A 24456-nucleotide genomic window follows, 5' to 3' on the forward strand; every position below is an offset into this window, starting at 1 on the left:
AACTATATTTTATTTTTCAGTAGGAAAAGTACTATTTGTACAGTTCTTACATTTCCTTTACCTCACTTATGCTACCCGTACTCCACCCACAGCTCCACATACTGCTGCTAACACCTTGTTCCTTGAAACCTGAAACTATTTCATCAAAATGTGAATAATGCAATAGCCTTTGCTTCCTCAGAGATCAAATGTGTGTTCTCCTTCTAAACCTCCTAGTCATTTGCTTGTGATTCTGTGCTAACTCATCACATGTTTCTGTGATGAATTTCTTTATTAACAGGTTTAGAAACAACACCTGCCCCCAAACACAAAGGAGTTATGAGCATCACATTATCTTGCATGTTAGAAATAGTTTTGAAAAAATAAAATATAAAGAAACAAATGATGGTTACTACAATTATAGCAGGACAGACTGGAAGAGCATTTTTCATGTGAAAAACTACAATGTGAAATAAATAAAATTTCCATTTGTCAGGGAACACTATATAGTTTTTACTCAAAACATATATTCAGGATTATTACTCTCTGCACTAGAAATCCTCATCTAAGTTAAATCTGCATTTTATATTCAGAACTACATTTACATCCACATAAGTTTTTCTGAAAGGATTCATAAGGGTTAAGAACACAGAATCTTATGGTGATGGATACATCAATTAGTTTGTGGTGATAATTTCATAATGTATATATAAATCAAAACACCATATTGTATACCTTAAATATATATGATTTTTATGTCAATGATGTCTCAGTAAAACTGTTTAAAAAAAAAACACACACAGAATATGGAATAAAATTGCCTGAGCTGAGATCTTGGCTTGGCCACTCTGTGACCTGGGCTTACTTTTCCTATTCCTCAATGTCCTCAGGGCTTATGATGACTATTAAAGGTACTAATGCAAGGTACGTGCTTAGAATACTGCTTGGCAATAGACATACTAAATAAGTTTTGATAATGTTATTACTATTATTAGTATTATACTGTCTCCAGAGATTTCTCCATTGGGATGATTCTTCAGCTCCATGAATTCTCCCTTCCACATTCTAAATATATTTTCCCAGGGTTCTCATTGCATGCAAACATTTATTATACAGCCATATCAAATCATAACACATCTTGGTGTCAGCCAACAAAGCAGTTTCCTGAATTTCATGGAATTCATCACCATTTATCAGTCTATAATTTTGGATCAAGGTACAGGCAGTTAGTGGATTAACCCAGCAGCCAACTTCAAACATGAAACAGAGAGTTTCTTATTGCTTAGAATGGGGAAACTATGCATACTAATCAATGACATTGTAATCTAATCACCGAATGATAAAACACCATGGGAGGAAGCAAAATCTAAGTGCTGGATCTAATTACGTTACTATTCAGAGGCTTGATGGAGAAGATGGGCAAGTTGCTGCAGTCATTTATACAACCAAACACTCAATAGACCATTTTAGGCCCCCGTCCAAGCTGGAACTGAAGAGCTAGTAGCTGTGCATTTCAAATCAAGACACGTTGTTAAGGGACTAAGTAAGGGGCTCCAGGAACTCTAGTTCTTAGGATCATTGGGTAATGGCAGTCCTGAAGTGGAGGCGATGATGATGAAATAGTATTGTTTGAGAGAAAGAGGGCAGGTATAAAGTCATACAGACATATTTTCAAATCTCTGCTCTAACACTTGATGAGTGACATGGGCAAATGAGTTAGGTTTTCAGTTCCATCATCGATAAAATGGGAATATAAGACATCTACCTTTCAGGAATTGTGCAAATACTAGAAACAATGACTATGCAATACTTGGTAGTGTTGGTATTCTGGAACTGGTTTTGATTTTTACTGGTAGTCATGAAATGATAAAATACATTAAGGAAGAAAGCAACATTAAAGCATTCATACACAACTACACTATTACTCACTGGAACTATATAAACAGCATAGAGATTATGTTAGTCACTCATGTACCAGTGCCTACACACCTTGGGCACACAAATGGATCTGATCATACCACTGCTGGCACAGTTTATAAAGACAGAGTGACATGAATAATCCATGTACATGTGTCTCTCATATAAACACGATTGCCGCAGTCTCATTTTAAAGAATTAGGATTGTGAAAACACAATGGAGTGAAAATGGTCAGCAAACCATAAAATAAATTTTCAGTGGCTCATGACCTTATAAGTTGGAGTCTGCCAATGAAGAAAACCAAACACAGTATATTATGAACATTTCTCCGTTTTCTTCATTGGCAAAGGGAATGATCCAGAACAGGTGATCTGCACATCATTTCTACTTGAACTCTGTAATAAATGCTTGTATGAATTTTGTTTACATCAGAATAGCTTTTTTGAGTTTTTGGAGACTGAGATACTGTTCTTTTCTGTATGAACCACTAATTGAGAAAGAGAAGCAACTCATGCTGCACTAGCACCTTACATGATGTAAGGTGGTTGCTAAAAAAATGAGCCATTTTGAAAAATCTTAAAGTATTGAATAGTACCAGTTATCAAAATGTTAAACACAAGACTTAATGGTTTATCAGCGCAATATAAAGACTCTGTAAACACAATTAAAAATTTTTTTTAAAGATACACACACACACACACACACACACACACACACATACACATATATACACACACACTTAGGACTAAGCTTATATAATTCTGAGGCTATAAAACTGGACAGCATAAAAGGAAGTGAGATTCATTTTTAAAACATATCAGAATATGTGTGGACCCTGATGTGTGTACTGTCAATCCAAAATGGTTGGCTTCAGAGATAATATACTTACTGCAGTGATGTTCTCACACTCATCTTTAATAACTGCCTTTATGTAGGCTTTGCCACATGAGAAAAGTAGCTGCATTAATTCACAATCATACTTCATAAGTTGTCAACCAAAAGTACATGAGATGAGGAATACAAAGCAACAGCAAATTGACAGTTGCCTATTCAGAAATAGTCATTGAATGGAAGCACACATGCGTGCGTGCACACATGTGCACACCCACAAGTGGAAAGGGGAAGGAACACCACATCAGAATGCTACATCTACTTTGTAATGTTTTTGATTTACCTTCTGGGATTATAGCACAGATTCTCACCCCAACTGCACCCTGAAATAAACTGGGGAACTTCTAATAAGCAGATTTCCAAGCTTCACCTGAAATCCCCAGGAATCTGAGTCTCAAGTCGGCAACCAGAGCACTGAGATTTTTTTTCACTACCAGATCCTCCTAAATGGAATGTAAAGGCCATTAAGATAAAAGAAAGAAGTCATGATTTTAAAAAACATTGTCATGTGTGGTTTAGTTTATTAAAGGTGATCCTCACAGTGGCCACTGGAGTTAGATGTTTACCATCCCCATTTTCCAGATGACAAAAGGAAGCTTTTAGACATGGGCGCAAAGCCAGTATTTGAGTTCAGATCTGTCTAAGTCAAAGGTGTGCTTTTTATAATACACCAGACTTAAACCAAAAAGCTTTTGTAGAATTTATAAATGGGACCACAAAGTGGCCAATGAAAGGAAATTCATAAAGAGCCAGCAGTTCTATTTTGTTCAGTCAGCAGTAGTGCTGTTTTGAAAACTGCAAGTGAATCTGCTAGACATCACAGAATATCAAAAAGACAATACCTCCTAAAAAAATAGTCTCCTTGTAATATCTTATATGGATAGCTTTTTGGGGGAAGGGAGTATATTTGCATTATTTTTTAGTTAAATGGTTTTAATGTTTTTATTATTATTTGTGTGCATATGCAAGCTTCTCCAATTCAAAATTAAAACAGAGCATTGCATAACTCCCAAAAGGGCAGCTGCTTCATGTAGGCAATACAATTTTCCAACTAAGCAGTTTGCTTCCTTCTTTTTTTTTTTACCCTGGGTTGCCAGATACAGTAAGGTTCACATTTAGATATGGATACTACTCTCAAGTAGCCATGTTAGAGAACTCTCTTTTATCATAAAGGAGAAATTTTGGCCTAGTTTGTGACCCCTGCTTTAAAACATCCTTATTTTTTAGATATTTAAATAAGACATGATAATACATTTGAATAACACAATTAGAGTGTTGCATTTTCTATCAATCATCCAAATAATCAGAGAGGACAAAGGAATTTAGCATCACTTTCTATAGGTGAGGAAACTGAGGCTCAGGCAAGGAAAGTGTAACGTGAGCTCAAAAGTCAGGACAGGAATTACTCACAGGTCTTCTGGTTGCTTGTTCATGGCCTCTACCACAGGTCTCCTGCTTTTGAGGAGCTGAGAACCCTCCTCTGGAAAGCTCACACTCCCCTGAAGATAAAGAAGCACCACAGCTACAACAGAGCTAGTCACTGACTAGTTAAAAAGTTTGCCAGATGCAGTTAAACTCTTAAAGCTCTGACAGTAAGTCTAGAAAGGTTAATGTACTAATCAGATTTTGAGGGGAAAAGGATAACTCATGATAATTTTTCTAATTTGTTAGTATATCTGATTTACTTAGATATAAAGATAGAAAATCCTGATTTTAAAAGCAGATATTTTGTAACGACAATGAAAAAAATAATTTCAAAACTTTAAAAGATTTTGGCCCCTGTGGTAATGACCTTATAATGCAATTACTTTTACTGCGGACTACACAACTCAATACTCTACAGAAAAGAACTTCATGTAGCCAATCAATCTGCAGTTACTTAGAGGGTATCACGGGTTATGTACACCATCAGACATAAAGAAAACTCAAACTGTTGAGCGAAAAATGGTGCATTTGATCTATATTTGACAGCTGCTAATAGCATTTTGCAGCTAAAATCTTCCTTCAAAATAATACTTGGACAAATTAGATGTACTCTTAAACTTTTTAACCTGCAAACTGTGAACTCTACTTTGATAGACTCTACTCTCATGGACCTCTTTTTAACTTGGTCATTTATCCCTCAGCTTCCACAGAGCTTTCTAACTTCTTCACAATCTTTCCAACTTCCTCGCCTGTTTACATTGCTTTGACTCACTAAAATTGGGCATAAATGCTGTAAGGGAAGCTCTTTCCTGCCTATAATTCCATATTTTCAGATTCATCCATTTTCATTTCAACTATCACATTATGTCCTTTACTGAGATAATTCCAAACACGTTCTCCTTTTTCCTGACCTCTCCCCAAAGCACCAGTTACTTATCCACTAACATCTTAAACTCCTTACTTGAAAAACTGAATTCGTATTGTCCTCTAAATGAAATGTTTACCCCATTACCATATGCATACCAACCTTTCACTATACGCTCCCACGGAACTGTTTTTCCAGTGTCTCATTTATGTAGCCTTGATGCAATAATTACATTTTCTAATAAGAAAAGTGCCCTTTTAAAATGAGAGGCTTTTGAGTGACTGAGTACAAGAACACTTTCTTAGCTACTCAAATGAGGCCATACCTGATTTTAGATACTACAAGAAAGGCTAGAGTTACCTCCAGATCATTCACAAACTCATGTCATGACTGTTTCACACTGTCCCACCCAGAATTGCAAAATCCTTGAAAGCCAGAACTAGGATTCATTTCCCTAGTATGTCCCACAGTGTTCAGAATAGTTGACACCTGTTAAGGGCTGAAATATGTGCCCCAAAATTCATATGCTAAAGTCCTAACCACCAGTACCTTAGCATAGGACTATATTTGGAGATGGGCATTTTAGAGAGGTAATTAAGGTAAAGTGGGGTCATATAGGCTGGTCCTAATCAAATATCCTGGTTTTATTATAAGTACAGGAGTTTGAGACACCAAGGATGTGAGTACCTAGAGGAAAAACCATGTGAAGACAGCAAGAAGGCTATGAGCCAAAGAAAGTCAAAACAACAAACGCTGCTGACACCTTACACCTTAATCTTGGGCTTCTTGCTTCTGGATTTCTAAAAAAATAAATTTCTATTGTTTAAGCCACCAGTCTGTAGTATTTTCTTATGGCAGCCCTAGAAAACTAATACAAAACTCATCAATTATTTGCTGAACTGATTAGAACTTACAATTTGCTATTACTTTCTCTTTCTCAAATCATGCTTTTAAGGCATATTCACAAAGATAAATGCCTTGAAATTATGGATTTCCCTTTGTTCATTTTATTGCTAACTTAGTGTTTTAGAATAGCATGGCTACTTCTAGCACACACACACCCTGGATATATTGAATTTAGGTTACTTGTTCCTTCAAGTAACATGCTTCAGTTGGGAGTCAAATATCAAAAAGACAAAACCTCCAGATAAGAGTGGCAGTGGCTTCTCCTTTTAATAACATGCATATGTGTTGGAAGATGAATTTGCAATATTTTCAAGTTATAATATTCTTGGAATCCTTTCCAATTCAAACTCAAATGGATCAATGCTCTATTTCTGAACAGTAAAGGGCTTAATGAAACTGATTTCCTGACATATGACCTTTTGCATCCTGATTTATTTCACCTTCAGATACTAGAGATAACAGCTGTAAGGGGGTGTGGGTCTTATGTAAAATGCTTTCACTTTGCCTGGCTTTAGCCAAGGTAGCAAGATCCAGTAATTATATATATTGAGAACATTATCTGAGGACAATGGCTTTGAAGACATTTTGTATGCCTAGCCCATAGTAAGAATTTAAATAACTGTTGTATATTACTATTTAAATCTAGTAATACTGAACACTCTTTTTACATACTAAAATTATGCCTTTGGAGTAAATCATTTTTGGAAATGATTACAGAAATACCCACATAAGCTTTATGAAGAAATCTGAGACAGCAGTTGAACACATGGCATGCACAAAAAAGATACATTTAGGAATTTCAGCAAATATCATAAAAAAGCAAAATGTCACAGTAGTACTTTAGGGGAACACAGTATGGTGAGATGGCATTTTAATAAAAACAAACTAAAAAGAATATAGAAAAGTAACTTGATTTAGGTAAAATTAATGTTGGTTGGGGATATGAAAAATACACTGGCAGAACCTGAGGGCAGTAGTAACATACACAGCTACAATGTAAGTTGGTATGTATTCAACACGAGCTGACTGAGTGAAAATATGTATAATCTTTGAAAATAAGAAACAATATCTCAGTCCATTTTCTTATTTTAAGACAATCACATAATATTTTTTATGGATTTTAATTCATTGGCATTCCAGATATTTCAATCCAAAAAGAAAAAATTTTTTTGAGCTGGAGTTTTGTATATCAATAGATGATTCTAGTATTTGCTCAGCTCTTGTGAACACCTGAGAGTATCAGTCTGTACATGATATTTTTCTGCTTTTACTCAGAATTATTAAATTAGAAGAATAATTCAATATGATTTTCATGTGATGTTTACTTTTGAAATTTTAGGCAATTCATATATAATGTCAGAGATTTAAAAAGCAAAACCATTGTAAGTGTGTGCACATACATTTATATACACTGAATATTCACTTTATATATACATACAGACACATATATATTTACTTAAATAATACAATTATAGGAATGTTTACTGAATCTTTACACACTGGGGCAGCTACTCTTACAGAGTAAGTTTCCAGGAGATTGTGAGCCCATTGAAAATGGGACAATGTTTTATTTATCCTGTGTATTGGTAACTAACACTGTGTCAACTGATAAGCATTTATGAATGAATGAATGAATGAATGGATGAGTTGAGTGAATTATAGTCTTTATTTTTAAAAAGTACAATATAGAAAGGACTAAAAATGTATTAAGTGCAATGTGCTATGTTTTGTACCAGTGCTTCTCAAGCAATTTGTGGTAAATGAACAGTTTTTAAATTTCCAACCAATCAGAAAGCAATATTTTATAAAATATGATAAAAACAAAATTACTAGAGAAATAAGGAAAAAACAAAACGACATACAATGAGACATAGAATTATTTGGTAAAACTGCTTAGGGAGGTCTCAATGTCTTACCTCCAAGCAGCAACCAAGAGGCTGCAGACTGTATTTTGAGAAGCACCAATCTTTTTACTCTCACTATCAGCAATTCTGTGGGATAAAACCCTAGCTAACTCATCAGTCAATGAAAGAAAAGCATTTGAAAATTTCCACTGAAATTAGTTTAGAATAATCTGGAGGTAAAATTAAAAAATTTTCTCCCAGTACTCTATAAAATTCTTCTGTGACTCATACAGACAAAAGAAAAAAGAAAACAACAACAAAAAACAAGACACCAAATGGTTCCAGTTCTTATCAGCAAACTCTAGTCATCCTGGCAACTCTGGAGGACTCAAAAGGAGTATATGCATACACACCTTTTCTCTAGAAAAGACTCATGGCACAAGGCAGTCCCCTTATGGCAAGTAAAAAGTCCATTTAGCTGAGTGATACAGGGTAAATGCCGTAAGTATCCTTCTCATTTCCATTTGCTTCTTTTTGAAAATAACTAGCATTTCTCTGTTGTTGGAAATAATTAATTTATAACTGCAAAATGTACTGATGTCTCTACTCCTTTCCCATGTAACACTGTTTTAATATGTTTCAAGTAATTTTCACCTATGAATGATATACTACTAAAGAAGTGTTATTTGTGCTATTAAGCAAACACAGTACTCAAAATTAATGCATATACGTGTGGTGAAAATACTAAGAAGTTATTATAACATTTTAAAGTCAAATTTAAAAATGTTTGGCAATTTTTTAAGGTAAATGTTCAAAATGTCATTGCCTAGGCAAGAAAAATAGTCTACAAAGTGCAATTGCATAGTCTACTTCTAGTGGTTGGGTTCTACAGGTATCATGAAAGGTTATGAACAAACTGCTCCTGACAATACCTTCAAAAACCTTACACATGATTTTATGTTTTTTATATCATCTGTAAGTAAGTCTAATCCACCCAATTTTCCTACCAATGTTGGATGAGAAGACACTGGATGAAGTGTTAGGCTTGCATTTTCACCAAAAATACATGTATGAGTTCATATAAATTATAAGTGTATATAATACTACCACAATGGACGTGGTAACAAACACAGATAGACATAATTATAGGAGTACACATTATTAAAAAAACTGTCAAAACAAAAACCAACAAAATATTCATGGTGGAGTACAGCAAAGCATGTGACTTTAATATTATAATATATACATTTATATGTGATCATTATATATAAACTACATGTTATACAATGTATTTATTACATAATTACAAGTGTTTATTATAAATTACATCATTATTTATTTAAATGATATATAACAAATAATATGAATAAAGAGGGAGATGAAATTTTGAATTTCCTCACTAGTAATTGAAATTTCAACATTAGAAGTTCTTCCTTTTAAGACTTTTTGACCATTTTTCATTCTTCACTTCGTTTTTAAAAGATATGCATTTACTCAGAATATTTGTATCAATTTAGTTATTTGGAGGAAAATCATCTAATCAAGTATAAAATTAATAATTTAGATTTTGAGGACAACTAATATTCTAGATCATATTTCCTGATCCTATGTCAAAGGAATTTATAAGGCCAATTTATTTTCATTTGTAATAAACCCAAAGCTACCCTTTCTCCCACGTATTTGCTGTAAACCTAACATGAAATTAGGAAATTTCAATAACTGCTAGATATATTAAACTTCTTCTCCTTTACCAAAGATCACAAGCAACTAAGAAATAATCTCCAATTGAAGATCTGATAGATAGACCAATATAGTGTTCACTAGATAAAGATACCAAGTTCACAATAACATTTTTGACAGGAAGGGAAAAAAGTGTCATTGGTTCATTAATATTTTGAAATAAGTAAGTTTTGCAGTTAATACATCTGAATCAAAACCATGGCACACTCAGTCAAAAATTCAGAACTCCAAATCCAGAATCAATATGCTTTGAGTATTTTCCATTCCCTTCATAGGTATCAAAAACAGGAAATCTATCTTATAGTAAAATGTATTTCAATATAATAATGTCACATATCTTTTAGAGACAAAGAGATATGGTATGAAACAAATAAGCAAAAAAGGATGAGAACTACTCCTCTAATTTAATTCTATATGGCAACTAGATACCTAATGCCATTTCGTAAAGCTGTTTATAAGCCATTAACTCCTTCCCAGCCATTCACTCACATTCACAGGGTCACATTCCGTCACTCACGCAAGGACTCGTCTTGAAAGACCTGTAAAGGGATACTAGCATAGGCTTAGCTCTGAAACAACCGAATAATGAGAGATAATGGATCAAAATTCAGTGCTCTTATTTCTCTATCAAGTTCTTGGTGATTCACAAGTTTTAGCCAAATATAATAAATCACTTTAATCTTGGAGACCACACAAATTGTTTAATTTCTATGAACTGAAGTGTTTCTTTCAATTAATCTGTCATTCTACATATAATCATCAAAAACTGGTTTGACTTTATTCACTTTATTATGAGTCATACTTTGTGAGTGGAATTACATAAGGGAATTAATCCTCTGATTTAATACAAAATAAGATACCCTTTTAATCCAGAACTTTACTTTTATCTCTTATGAAATTTATCATCACCTGCCCTTTCTATATTCAAAGCTCCAATCTTCTGCATTATATAAAACCTCATGACACATAAAATGGTGAAAAAATCAAATTTTCAAGAACTATTTAATGTAAAAATATTAATATTTCTTAGCCAATTGACTATGTTTAGGATTCCTTTTTAGCAAAAATGAACTTCAATGGATTTCAGTTTACATTCTGAATAAAAAGTGAAAGCTAAAATTGAGACAATCCAGGAGTATTTTAAAATATATCTTGGCTAATATCTGGTAAGGAATAAGATGTCAGAAGGAATTTAAAAATATGACAAAGTCCTGCGACTTTTCAAACTTCTAGACCTGCATTATCCTTCATGGTAGCCACTAGCACATGGACTATTGAGCACTTTAACCTTGGCTAGTTCTGTGCTTAAAGAATAAAATACAAACTGGACTGCAAAGACTTAGTAAAAAAAAACTGTAGAAAATCTAAAAAATAATTATACTGATTACATGTTGAGTAGACTATTGATAGACTGAGTTACATAAAATACATTATGAAAATTAATTTCATCTGTTTCTTCTTTCTTAAAGTGTGTTCTGAAAAATTTAAATTACATAGGGTGGCCTGCTTTAGTGGTTCGCACTGTATTTTTCCTGAGCAGTGCCAATCTAGGGAGTATTTTCCCATTGTGGTTGCTGGCCTCTTCCTCTATCTCCCCTCTTTCCTCTTCTACCCCTTTCTTCTCTCCTCTTTCTTCTTCTTCTTATTTTTTTTCCCAGAACTGCAACAATGTCAGGAGAGAGGTCTGGAATAGGGAAGGAAGATACAGCAATTCTGAAAAAGACTGTAAACACGATGGAATGAGTTCAAAAATTAAATAAAACTGAAAACATTTCACACTATTCGTGTGCTAATCTACATGAATAAAACGGCATTGTTAGACATCTCAAAAAATCTAACAATGTAAATATTTCTGAACTCATTTCATATGTTATTATACTATTTAAGAGTTTCTACTAAGATATTTTTATTTAAAATTTTGAGTAATCTCAATATATTCCAAAATAAAATTCATTTTTCTAAGCAATGGACTCCATTTTAGGGCACAAAATGTTCATAAATACAAAGTCACACACTCATATTAATTGTACCCCTTTATTGCTGACCTCTTTTTTCCTCTTTTTTCCACCATTCCTTTTTATCTTCTGCTTTTTTCTCAGATGATCCTCTCTAAATCGTTTGGTGGCTTTTGTCCCCTTCCTTGGCCCTTTTAACTCTTCCTGCTACACATTTACCCTGTATGTTCTCACATATTACTTACTTCGGATACAATGTCAAGAGAGTACTTTCAAATCTTGCAAGCCGGGGACCTTGCAAAGTCGTAAGAGATGAGAGGCACTGCATTCCAAATTTTTCAAGAGCCTTAGTAGTCTAAGTAACTCTAAGTAATCATCTCTACTCTTCTTAATTCTGATAACTTTATTCATTGTCATTTTTCATACATACCATATCATTGCCCAAAACATTGTCAGTTCGTCAGGGTAGGTCCAGTGTCTTATTTTATTTTTAAACTTTTTAAGATCTCCTAAAACACAGTAACTTAGATACAATAGATTCCTAACAAAAAATGGCAGAATGAATGAACAAGTGTTCAAAACCTCACATTTATACCCAGAACAGAAGCAATTCAGAAGACTCTGAGGACAAAAACACAATGCGTTTCTAAATGAAAGCACTATTTGTTTTTGAATCTTCCATACATAGGGAGCTTTTGTGAGTGTGCCTATTTTATTGGACAATCATCAGTGATCCAGTGATACACAAATCAATGTTATCTCTTTCTCTTCATCTTTTAAACAAGGCGTGGAGGTATACATGCAGCAAAAAGGCTTGGGTTTAACCCTTCACTCAGCCATTTCACAGCATCAAGATATCTGACAAATCACCTACCTGATTTTCAGTTTCCTCCTCCTAGTTTACTACCTGGGATCATAAAATATTCTTCCACTATGTCACTAATACAAGGCACGGTATGACTAAGCATTTAGCAGTCAGTCTGGTCCAGAAGGGATTATCTATAAATGGAATGAGGTTGTAGCGGCCTCAGCAACAGAACTAGTTGGATGCATACTGTCTATCTACCTGCTAAACAGACTCCTGATTTAAAATTATATGTATATATATATATATGTGAACTAGATGACAAAATATATAAACAAACACTCTATACCCTTATTTTAAATCAGAATCATTTACTGTTGTATTTAGAAAGTAACTGTAGTATCCTATATTAGTTTCCCTGCTTCTGATCAATGACTTCCTTATAAAACTCAACTTGTAGTTGTAGTGCCACTGAAGTTATTTTTGTATTACCTTGAAGTTCTAATCAGACACAAGCAAAATAAATATGCAGATTACTTATCTACAGCTCTCTTCATAATGAAATGCTCCAAAAGAAAGGACTACAATCCTAGAAGTCACAAAGTTTTAAAAATTCCTTTATGGCATCAGCTGACTATAAACCTCCAGATGTCACTGATATTTTTAGCACAAGTTTTAAACTTTTCCTTTCCAAATTTTTCCTTGTCATCCAATTATAGATTTAACAAAATCCCTTTTCTCTAAATTAACCTGTAACACTCAGCCTCTTTTCACAATACTTTTAACTTCCTAACATCAGCAGCATTTGCCTTAGTTGACTGCATGCTTTCCCAAACTCTAAAATTTGTTCATCCCAACTTTTCTCCACTTTCAAAATCTGGAAATATAATATTCTCCTCTGACCAAACCATCCATTCTTGTATATCTCTCATTCTACTAAAAATACTGAGCTGGTACAGTATTCACCTGACCTAAAGCTCTCAAATTTTACCTGTTCTTAGTTTATGCATCTGGAGCTGCCCTTGCCCTCTGCCCCAACCCAGATTTACAACAGTCTTTTCTACAATATACTCACTGTTGCTAGAAAGTCCAGCTCTTTGTTTTGTATTATGCATACTTTGCTAATCTAATCTAGTAAACCTCAGTTGTTGCTTGACCCATTCAGATTACAATTAAGGATTGTTAGAGAAAGGGAAGAAATTGTGTTGACTAGAGAGAAGACAAATTGTTAATTTTGCTAAATTCATCCTTGTAGCTCTAGAACTTTTTAGAGACCTCTTATATAATCTTGCCTACATTCTCCTAACTCCTATCCTTATACCAGTTCATCTCACTGTGACCCTGCACTTATCTGAGAAGACTAAAATTAGCATTAGATGGCAAACTCCCTGCAGGCTGGGTCCTTATTAGTCTTACCACTGAATCCCCATCTTCCACTACAGGGCTAAATAATGATTTAGTTAACTAATGAACTAATTTAATTTCTTTCCTCTTCTCTAAGATGGGACCAAACTCTTCTGCTACTACTGATCATAGCAACCTTCTTAGAACTGGATGACCTCCTTCCCCTTAAATCTCCATCTCTTCTTATTAGAAGAGTCCATCCTGAGAAAATCAAATATGCACTCAGACTTTCTTTAATCTGCCTTCAAAATATATATTCATTCAATAATATTACTTCCTTGAGTAATATTTCATTTCCACAATTTAAGATTAAATTTCATTTACTTTTTGTCTTCATGTCTTTAAGACTCCTTTTGACCTTAAACATGGGCAATGTGACTTCTGCTTCTATTTAACCCTAACATGCATATTTTTCCGCAATGACAACTAAGATTTTTCAACAATTTTAGTGAAAAAATTCAAACAGATAATTTGAAATAATACAATGAAATCTGCATAACCTCTCCTTGCATTCAAAAATTAACAAATGGTAATTTGCTTTGCACACATACACACACACAATTTTATGATGATTCATATGAAATCAGGTTGCAGACATCACAGCATTTATCCCTATAATTCAGCATGCATCTCCTAATATCACTCATTACCTAGCCCATATGCAAATTTTTCCAATTCTACCAACATTTGATCTTTTGCTTCAAGAACTCCATTTGGTTGTTTTAGATCTCTTCTACTCCAGAAAAGTCTCTCCACAACAGTGAAGACTTTTGAAGAGACTAGGCCATATGTCTGGTATATTCAATGCAGAATACTATAAACCTTGTGAATTTGTCTTATTAGTTCCTCATGGTTAAGTTTAACCTGTTCTTCTTTTCCTTTATTTTCCTGTAAACTAGAAGTTAAGTCTAAACAGGTTTTATTAGATTCCGCCTAAACATTCTGGCAACACTATTTCACAAACGGCACTGTGTACTTCACACTGTATCTATCAGGATGTTTGTGGTGTCAGGTTGCCTATTAATGATGCTGGATTTGATCACTCAATTATTTAAGGAGTAATACTTGAGCACCATGATGGTGTTAATCCCTAAAATACTTCTAGCTAATGGTTTCAGCACCTATTGATGATTCTTGCCTTAATCACTTATTTCATTTGGGAGTCCCAAACAGTAATTTTCTAATTTTAGCATTTCTTTATTTTTTTATTTTTTATTTTGATATCATTAAAGTACAATTACTTGAATAACATTATGGTTACTAGACTCCCCCTAGTATCAAGTTCCCCACACACACCCCATTAGAGTCACTAATTTTAGCATTTCTTATATTTATCAACATACATTACTATAAAGACCTGTCCCTCATCAACTAGAGAAGAGTTCCTCCTAAAAAGCAAGCTTTTTATTTAATTTAATTATTGTCAGAATTGTTTTCTTATTTTACTATTTTTTATTTAGAGTATCATTATGGACTCATAGATTTACTTCATTCAATGTTTAACAATCTGTTATAGTCACTCTTGTTGGAGGGCCTCATGCAGAGGACATGACCACCAGTTGACCTGCAAGCTGGATCTGGGCAATTATCAGCTCCAATTCTACTCCCCTGTCCTTGGAATGTATAGTGTGCCCACTGTTACCATACTAGGAGACATTTCAAGGATGCAGCCTTGATAAAGAAATGTTTCATTCAGACCATCTGGACAGGTGCTGAGATCTAATCATCCTGTGTCTGCCCAAGATAAGCCCTGGATGTGAGTTCCCTTTCTAGTTGAACCTACCATCTACCAATCTGGAGTGGTATGCCTCTTCTTCTGGCTCCACTTGTCCTCCATGTATGGGGGCCAGTTTTGACTTTCACCCAGGAAACTCCCAAAGTTGGGAACCAACAATTCTTCATTTTCAAATTTACCCAAAGTTAGCATTTAGAAGGCTCTACAAGCTGGTCTCATTTACAGCTACAACTTACAAATAAGTTTGATAAAACCTTATTTGTCTTTGGATATTTCCTTGCTTTCTAGCACAGTGAGATATCATAGGCTCATCTTGTACTTTTTCTGCCCAGACTTAGAACCAGCCAATTCTCTAAAGAGCTCTGATCCCCTTGAGTGGGAAAGGTATTTAGAAACCACAATTTGTGCACTAGATGTGCTTACTGCTCCTGGAGAGACATCACAATCCTTTTCAGAAGACAGGGTCAATAAATATATTTATTTTATTAAAATATATTTATATTTAAATATCTGATAGCTTGGTTCCCTCTTTGCTCTTCTTTTTCAGAGGTACCCCCGCTATTCTTACTTTTTATTTTTCTATACATAATTTAAAATCAATTTACTTAGTTGGAGATTCTTACTGGTCTTCCTATTGAGATAATGTTATTTGCACATTCACACAAACATACACACATGCACACACATACAAGCAAGTGACACATACAATCTTGGGAACTGACCTCTTTATGATGCTGTCACACTATATTCAGAATCATGGAATGCTTTTTCATTTGTTCAGGTCTAAAATGTCTCATTCATTTAGTTTCTTCTTAAAAGTCACAGATTCAAGGACCATTTATTCAACCTTCACATTCCTTTAAGCCTATGCAGCAGTAGCTCTGTTAACACTTCTCTCTTTACAGACACACATTCCTAAGCTTCCATAAGTATCCTCTTCTTTCTCTTGTTCTGTCTTTAAGCAGATCCTTCTATATCCACTCAGAAAAATGCAGGTGTTTCCCAAATTTTTGTCTTGGATCAGTTATTCCTTCCTAAGGTTTTAATGTAGAAAATTTTGTAATATCTCTTTCTAGCTTTCAGTTAATTTCCCTGCTCAACCTGAATTTCAATTGCCCATTGGTCATTTAATCCAGGAGTTAATGTTAGAACTTTAAATCAGTAGTATGTCCAAAACCAAACCATTCTCCCACACCCAACCACATCAAGCTGTCCTCTAGAAACTGTTTTCTCTTGTTTTGTTTTATACCACTAGTTTTAAAGCTATCCAGATTCCAAAACTCAAGTACATCTTTTAATAGTTCCTATACATTGGCCTCCAAATCACTGACTTTATTTTACTTGTACATTTACGATTGTCTTTGAAACCCATTTCATCATATTCATTCACACTGCCTCCCCTGTGGTTTACAATTCCCATTCTTTGTTGAAAAATACTCACTTTTTCAAGTTTCAGGGAATCTAATAATGAGAGATTTTCGCACATCTCAAGAGGCAATTAAAAGCAGCATACTAAAATAACATCTTACAGTTATATGTGTTTTATGTTATTAACAAACAGATAAAATAAGCATGAAAAATGTCACATCCAAATATGTGTAACAGTGAAATTCTGAGGTGGAGATGATGTTGACAGTGAGATGTTGGCAGACAGAAGAGACACCTATATTTATAGACTTGCTGTGTTATAAAAAAATCGCCTGTTCAGTTTTTCTTGTGCAAAAGACTAATTTTCCACATCAAACTGAGAAAACTTCAAGAGTAGAGATTACATTTTGTACTTAGTAAGTAAATACTCATTGAGTGGTTTCCCCAGGGCCTGTGCAAAGCCACTGTAGATGTAGAACCATCTATTTTGTCCTAACCACAGAGTATCAGTGGCCCCTCACAAATTTCCATATATTGGCTCTCTTCAGAAAATCCTATAGTCCTAGAGAGATGTGTGATGGTATGGTTACTTGGAAGTTCTTTTAGAACCAGTAAAAGTCTCTGCGTGCCATTTTCTGTTATTTTCTGGCCCCAGCACTCACTTGTGAAAATGTGCCAAACTATGGTCATTTTAAATAATATACCAAGAATAAATATAGAGCAGTTATCTTACAGTAGGTAAAATAAAACAAAACAAAGTAGATTTCCTCCCCAGAACTGGAATACCCCTGTATAGAAGGAATGATATGAGGGGTCAATTCAGACATTCTTGTCCCTTATCTCTCTACTACCTGTGCAGCTTTGAGCATGTTACATATATCTCCAAGTCTCAGCTTCCTCAAAAGTATAAAAATAATTATATGACTTCCTCACAGAAAGGAAAAACAAATGGAAAGGCATTCATTTGACACACCAATAAATGTTAATCCTACATTTCTTTCCCTCTTAACGAAAACATAGCCTTTCCCTGTGCCAGCCTGTCAACAATTTCCTAACTGATTCAAAACATGTTACTCCTGTTACAATATAGCATATGGCTGTCAAAATGTATATATTTTCTCTAAACACATGGGTTATATATGAATGCAATTAATTTTCAATTGTTAAAGTTTAGATAAAACATATACCTATATTATTCAAAGCAAACAAAAGTAATGAGTTTGATGCAATTTTACAAAATGTATTTATGCAAATAAAATCTCTAGTTTTTCTTCAGTATGAGGGTTCATAGTGATGTGTCCCATTCCATCCTTCAGAAAAGCAGGAAGGGTTCCCATGTTTAATTCTACATACAGAATTATATATAATTCTCCACTATAATTCTCTTCTCCATTTAGACTATACATGGCCCAAGAAATAAATCTTGCAGTCTTAACTACTAGGGGGATGAGGAGTCTCCAAGGACAGTCTGTAAGACATTTATCTTAAAAACTAATTGATGTTCTCTCACTGCCCTCTCTGTGGCTAGGAATGGATAGAAAAAAGAAATAGACACATCTATACTTTTCAGAATTCAGTCCCAGAAAAAAAAGAAGATAATGCAAAACAAGCAAAAATCTTTAAATTTATGGGAGAATTAGAAAACCACAAAGTCAATTTTCTACAGTGTAACTTTGCTAGTTAGCATGTCTAACAAACAACCAAAATTCCTCAATATTTTCTTGAAAATCTAAAAGCTATGAGAATAAGCAAAACTATTAAAATTGTGTTCCATAGTTTAAAATTTAATAATAAAAAGAAGAGTAATGACAAGAATTATATTTCTATAACACTTGCTGAATGTGTAATAAGCTTTCAGTACATCAGAAATCACTTACTACTTAAATTTTATTTAAAAATTATTGTTCTCAAAATCATGGTAGAGTAAAACTAACTGTTTATGTTGTCACTAATTGAAATTTTACGTTGCCACTGTCAATTATGGAAGCAATATTTATTAAAAAATAAAATGAATTATGAAAATGGGATTTGAAAGACATCTGTGCAAGTTACTAGAAGTAGCAAACAATAAAAATCAAATCATAAGAAAATAATAACAATAACTTCAGATCAGTGAGGAACTTTTTAATTGTATTTTTGGAGTTCCATAAACAGAGAATAAAATTCATCTTTAGCCCAGTTTTTTATACACAAAATAGAATTTTTTCAATGGCAATGTGATAAAAGAAGTGAAGAAATAACTATTTGTTTAAAGGTGCAGCTAGTCACCATTTAAAAATAAAGTTTTCAAACATTAGGGAGGAGAGTTAATTGAACTGTAATAAAATATTTTCTTCAGTTTTGTTTTTATCATGCGAACAATTGTAAGTAACCACTTCATTTCTCTTCTCCCAATGAAGAGTTTGATGTGATTTGATGTACTGTATAATTAGTTTCTTACAATACCAGTAAACAGTAAACAAAGCATGACCACATTCTTCCTCAAATGGAATGCTTTCAAGAATGTAACAGATATAAAGTTTTTCCACACACTTCTTAATAGCTGCTTTAAAAAATGCCTATGTTACTTAAAAACTCACATAGTGTATGATTCTTTTAACTAGGAAAATACAATATTTTTGGTATATCAAATGCATGTGCATTATTTTGCTGTTTCATTATTTTTTATATTCTAAAGGCATCATTTGTTTGCATAGTCACTCTTTTAACAGCTAGCCTTTCATAAAAATTAGAGAAAATAAACCAACTATCTTTTTTAAAAAGGCAATGTATCTTTTGCAGTAGAGAATATAAATGTCTGCCTTTACAAATATGTTTGAAACTTTTCCCCCTTATGTATAACATGAAGCAGTGTGGCTGCTTCATGCATGCCAAGAAAAAACTCAGTGTGCTACTTTCTTGCTTATAATTTAAGGATAAATATAAAATATAATCAAATACTCATATCTAATGATGAAAATTTCATTTAAAAATTATTGACAGACCATATGCTCAAGACAGAACCATTAAGGTTTTTTTTCTCTACGATGTTCAAGACTGGAACAGAAACTGTAAAATTAATTTAGAAGTCCAGGATTTTTTTTAATGTCCAAATTTTAGCATTCCATAGAAAAGTTATAGGAAGTTTAACAGGTCATTTTAATTTTGGAACAATTTCCTTGTTTAAATTCAAATAATAAAATAGAGGAGGTCAGTTACCAGTCAAATAGCCAGTGTAATTATGTTAACGTGTCTTCTTTTCCTTAATCCCTACCTTCACCTCCCAAACCCTCTCTTCCTGCAAAATCTACAACAAAAAGTTTTCTCAGTAAGCAGTTGAAAGTAATTGGCATAATTAAGTTGATCAGAATGTGGGTAAATTGCTTGCTGAATGAAAATAACTATATCATTTTTCCATGAGAAACCAGTAGGTGGTGCTAACTCAAGGATACTACATTCTAAGATTTTAAGCCAAAACACACAAGAACAGTGACTAGTTTAAAGAGTTATAGACAGGATTCACAGAGGAGGAAATTTCAAAATTTGAATGTAATAGAAATTTAACACAAGTACATAATATAATGAACAATGGATATTAAATAAATGAAAACCTAAGATGACTTAAGGATTCTTACCATGGTCTTTATTTATAGGATTCAAAGCACAAGTACATATTTATTCCCAAATTAAAATCCTATGAACATCTTCTTCTGCCCACTTATATTTTCAATTTCACTTGGAAACATCACACACTGCAGCTCAAGTTCTGCCCCAATATTAAAACACCCCTCCACCTTAGGGCAGCAACTGGCCTCTTAATGAAAATTCTGGTTTGATTACTCAAGTATTTTCTTTCTCATTTACTCTGTATCTTTCTTTTAAAAGAAATAATTGACTTACAGTTCATACAACCTGCAAAGAAGTATTATACACGTGTGTTAGCTTTCATTTTTAAGTAAATGAGCACTTTTATTATATACATTATAATTAAAATGATAAAAACAAGAATTGTTGCAAGTGGCTTTTTACATGTTTTTGTTAGTGGTTTAACCATATAAAAGACTACAGTTTAGTAACGGGTTCACTACACACTCACACAAATCAAAACGTTAAGCTTAATAACATAATATTTCTGTCAATACTTAGAACTATGCCCTTCACCATATCAAGGGTGATAGTCCACAGACAGGACATAAACTATATTCCTTACATAAATGCAACAGGGCTTTCTAAAACAAAAGAGCTACCCTGAGTACAAAAATAACTCACAGTGCAACTTCCAAAGACCTTTGAGGTAACACTGCATTATGACTAAATATATAAACATATAGCCTTCTAGATATTACAGTAAATTTTAATCTTCTACAGATAACCATTTGCACCCCTATCTCTCCCACCACAAAGAAAGAAATGTGCACATGAAACTTTTCATTCCACAATATGAGGTTACAGGCTTCGAGAAATATTTGCTTGAAAAGGCCATAGTGTATGTTATTAACCCGTTTGTTATGAGCCCTTTTGCTTGTTGGAATTAGTTTTTATGTCCATAGACAATCTAGGAAAAAACTGAATCTGAGAACTAAAAAGTAATTTCATTTGCTTTATATTTACTTTAACTGAATCCAAGTTAGATACACATAACAAATTTAGGGAACTCCTCATTTAGGGACAAAAAAAAAAGAGGAAGAAAATCAAAGCTTCAAAAAGCACATCATTTCAATAATAGTTACTCTCCAGATCTTCAGATTTAAGTGTGAAATGAAATTTATTTGGACAGCAAGTTTTTCAGCAGATTCTGTCACTGTGTTAAGTACAGAAAAGGCTTTTTATTACCAACTGGTACATCCAAAAAAATGTAGTACTATATTATACTGGAAACGTGTAACAGGACAATCATAAATTATCATAAACTCCATAGAGTACATTCAACACTGAGTACTGTAATGCTTCCAACACACCGGAAATCAAGCACATCATATCCAACCCCTACCCGCCGCCCTGGACCCAGTTCTCAGATGAAAACCTTTGGAGCCACTATCAGGTGGTTGAAAAGAGGGAAAACACTGTCCCTTTAAAACTCAAATAAATGGCCGTTCTGTACTTTAGGGGTGTAGTCTCATTAATACAAACAGTTTCGACCTCAACGTAAAACCCAACTGACCATCATACCAAGTAACTACTTCCCCATCTGAAAGACGCCAGCAAGCGCTTAAAACCAAAGCGATACAAAAGCGTAAGAAACGATCCAAAGACAGCACCACTAAGAAAACAAAACCCGTCGGAACCAGCAAACAGGCTGGGAAAGACCTACTGCGTTGCTTACTCAAGGCAAAGAGGAGGAGCAGGAGCGGAGCGTGCGGGGGCTGGTGCCATTCTCGGGGACCTGGAAATGTCACGAGCTCCCGGCCCGTCTGGCCCGGAGCCAGGCCCTGGGGAAGATGCCACTTCTCCCCCAGTCTCCCGGGCGCTCCAAGGGGCCGCCCCCGCCGGCCCGCGCCGCCTCCTGGGCCCTCGCCCCTCCTGCTCAGCAAGTGGCCCTCGGAGAACTTACAGGGCCCGCGGGCTACCGCGTCCCCGGCCGGCGCCGCCCGAGGCGCAGACACCGCCCGCCGCGGAGACGACCTGGGCGCAGCCGAGGGATTGACTGTATTTTGCGCACATCTAGAAACGATCCTGAGGCAGGCAACGGACTTTGGCTCTCCCTAGCTGCCGGCACGGCTTTCCCCGCCGCGGGCTCGGACACTGCCCGGAGACGCGCGCGCGCACACATACACACACAAGATTTCTTGGCCAGGACCAGTGTTGCCATTGCAAACCCGGGAAACGCCTCCAAGGGGACCAAGTACCTGCTCTCTGCGAGCTGCTCAGCTGTTCACTTCATCCTCCGTTGACAAGGAAACCAAACCGCACTTCATTTTTTTTTTTTCCAGAAAAACCTTCCACTGCCATCATTTGAAAATTGATTTACGGGGAGGGGAGGAGGAGGAAGAAGGGATAATATATAGATATCAGGATATCTATCATAAAATTATCTGGTTTTTTAAAAAAAGTCAAATGTGCAAAAGTCATAGTTAATTTAAAGGAGGAAAAAAGTATTTTGCTTAAAAATAATCCCAGTAACCAGCTGCAAGAAAAGTTTCATGTTATCAACGGGTACCAAAAACAGGAGGGAAAAAAACGAATTTGTTCTCACCGGCTTCCAAAAAGGGCACCAAAAAATAGAAAATTAATGTCTTTGCTCAGTGGTTTGTACCAGTATTACAAAACCACAAACTTGTAAACACTGCCGTAAAATCCCACCTATACAAAAATCTTATCAGAAAAAGAGTATGCAAAAAAAGAGTTAGAAACATGCTTTTTATTTTTACAAAGGAAAAAAAATAGGCACCATACTTCACATCGCTTTTTCCATAAAACCAGTTGCATATTTTGCTGGACTTGGGTGTCGCTCCCAGCGGGCACGGTTGCCGCGGACTCCCAGACACAGCGCCTTGTCTACAGAACCACAGCATGCTAGAAAAACTTGGATTCAGGAAAAGGCTCAAAATCATGCTCTCCAGCTTTCCCAAATATAAACAATAACCAAGAAGTGGAAAAAAAAAAGAAGAAAAACAAAAACAAAAAACAAAAAAAAAGGACAAAAAAAAAGAATAGGACAAGAATGCCACTGAGAAGGTACTCACCGAGCGGGAGTAAAATGTTGGAATAAAAATGAGATTTAGTATAAAATACAGTATGGCGGTGGAAGAAGGAATGAAGCGCGTTTTTTTCCCAGTCTCAGCCTCAGGCACTGACACGTGACTCGGAGCCAGGCTGACTCGCAGGCAGCGAGGAAGGACCGAGGCTGTGAGAGGGGGAGCCCCACGGCGCCCAGCTCCGGTGGCGAGGCGGCGGCGGCGACAGGGAGCACGGCGCCTGCGAGCGGCAGCACCGGCGGCGGCGGCAGCTCCGGGCGACGCTGCTTGCGCTGTGAGCCCGGACGAGCAGGTGCCCCTCACGCTGAGGCTGAGCACACGCACACGCACACGCAAGACAGGCAGGCGCCGGCGAAAGGGGGAGCCGAGCGGGGCTGGGCCGCTGCGGCCGCGCTTCCTGCTGCTGGTGCGGCCGCCGCCGCGCGGCTCGGGGGCGCGGAGCAAACGCCTGAGAGGAGGCGAACAACTTGCCGCTCACCTCAAAGTTGCTGCTGCCTGCCACTTCCGTCTATATTCATGGTTTTCATCCCAAGGTAGTTAGTTACCTGGGGAGAGAGCCTGTCCCTTTCTCTCCCGAAGTTTCACTATTAAAGTCGCTTTGGCCGTGCATTCCGCACCCCACCCCCGTTTTCGCTTTCCTCACCCCTCCCGAGCCGCCAGTGCCTCCGCTGTCCCTCCCCCGGGTCTGCGCTTCCCCCTCGCCGCGCCCGGGAACCTGGCCCAGCCAGGCCGGGGGCGTTGTCACGGGAGAACCGCCGTCGGTCTGGATGGCCGTCAGAACGCAGAGCACTGCTTGTGCCATCCTCGGAGAGGGGTGTTTGCAGTTTGAAAGACAAAACAAAAGCTCTCATTTAGGAAACCCCGTCCCAGGTTTCTTTTTTTGGGCTGCCGAGCCCGGGGTCGGGGCGTGGGTGTAGGTAATTTATACGTTCGTGGAGCGGGCATTG

General features: G+C 35.8%; 1 protein-coding gene across 14 annotated transcripts in view; it reads right to left on the reverse strand.

Moving 5' to 3' along the window:
* The window catches only part of RALYL (RALY RNA binding protein like), a 772833-nt gene extending 748655 nt beyond the window's left edge, over window positions 1–24178 (reverse strand). For 3 of the 14 annotated variants that reach the window (XM_057497929.1, XM_057497922.1, XM_057497921.1), the window contains exon 1: window positions 23988–24172. The gene's annotated coding sequence lies outside the window, so the exon portion shown is untranslated. Of the gene's footprint in view, window positions 1–22137; window positions 22345–22365; window positions 22561–22660; window positions 22757–23497; window positions 23610–23987 lie in introns of those variants that run through there. The other 11 variants (XM_036919017.2, XM_057497924.1, XM_036919018.2 and 8 more) reach the window with 11 other exon arrangements.
* Between the last annotated feature and the right edge of the window lie 278 nt (window positions 24179–24456).

The sequence above is a fragment of the Manis pentadactyla genome, chromosome 3 (genome assembly GCF_030020395.1).
Source record: "Manis pentadactyla isolate mManPen7 chromosome 3, mManPen7.hap1, whole genome shotgun sequence".
NCBI classification, from domain to species: domain Eukaryota; kingdom Metazoa; phylum Chordata; class Mammalia; order Pholidota; family Manidae; genus Manis; species Manis pentadactyla.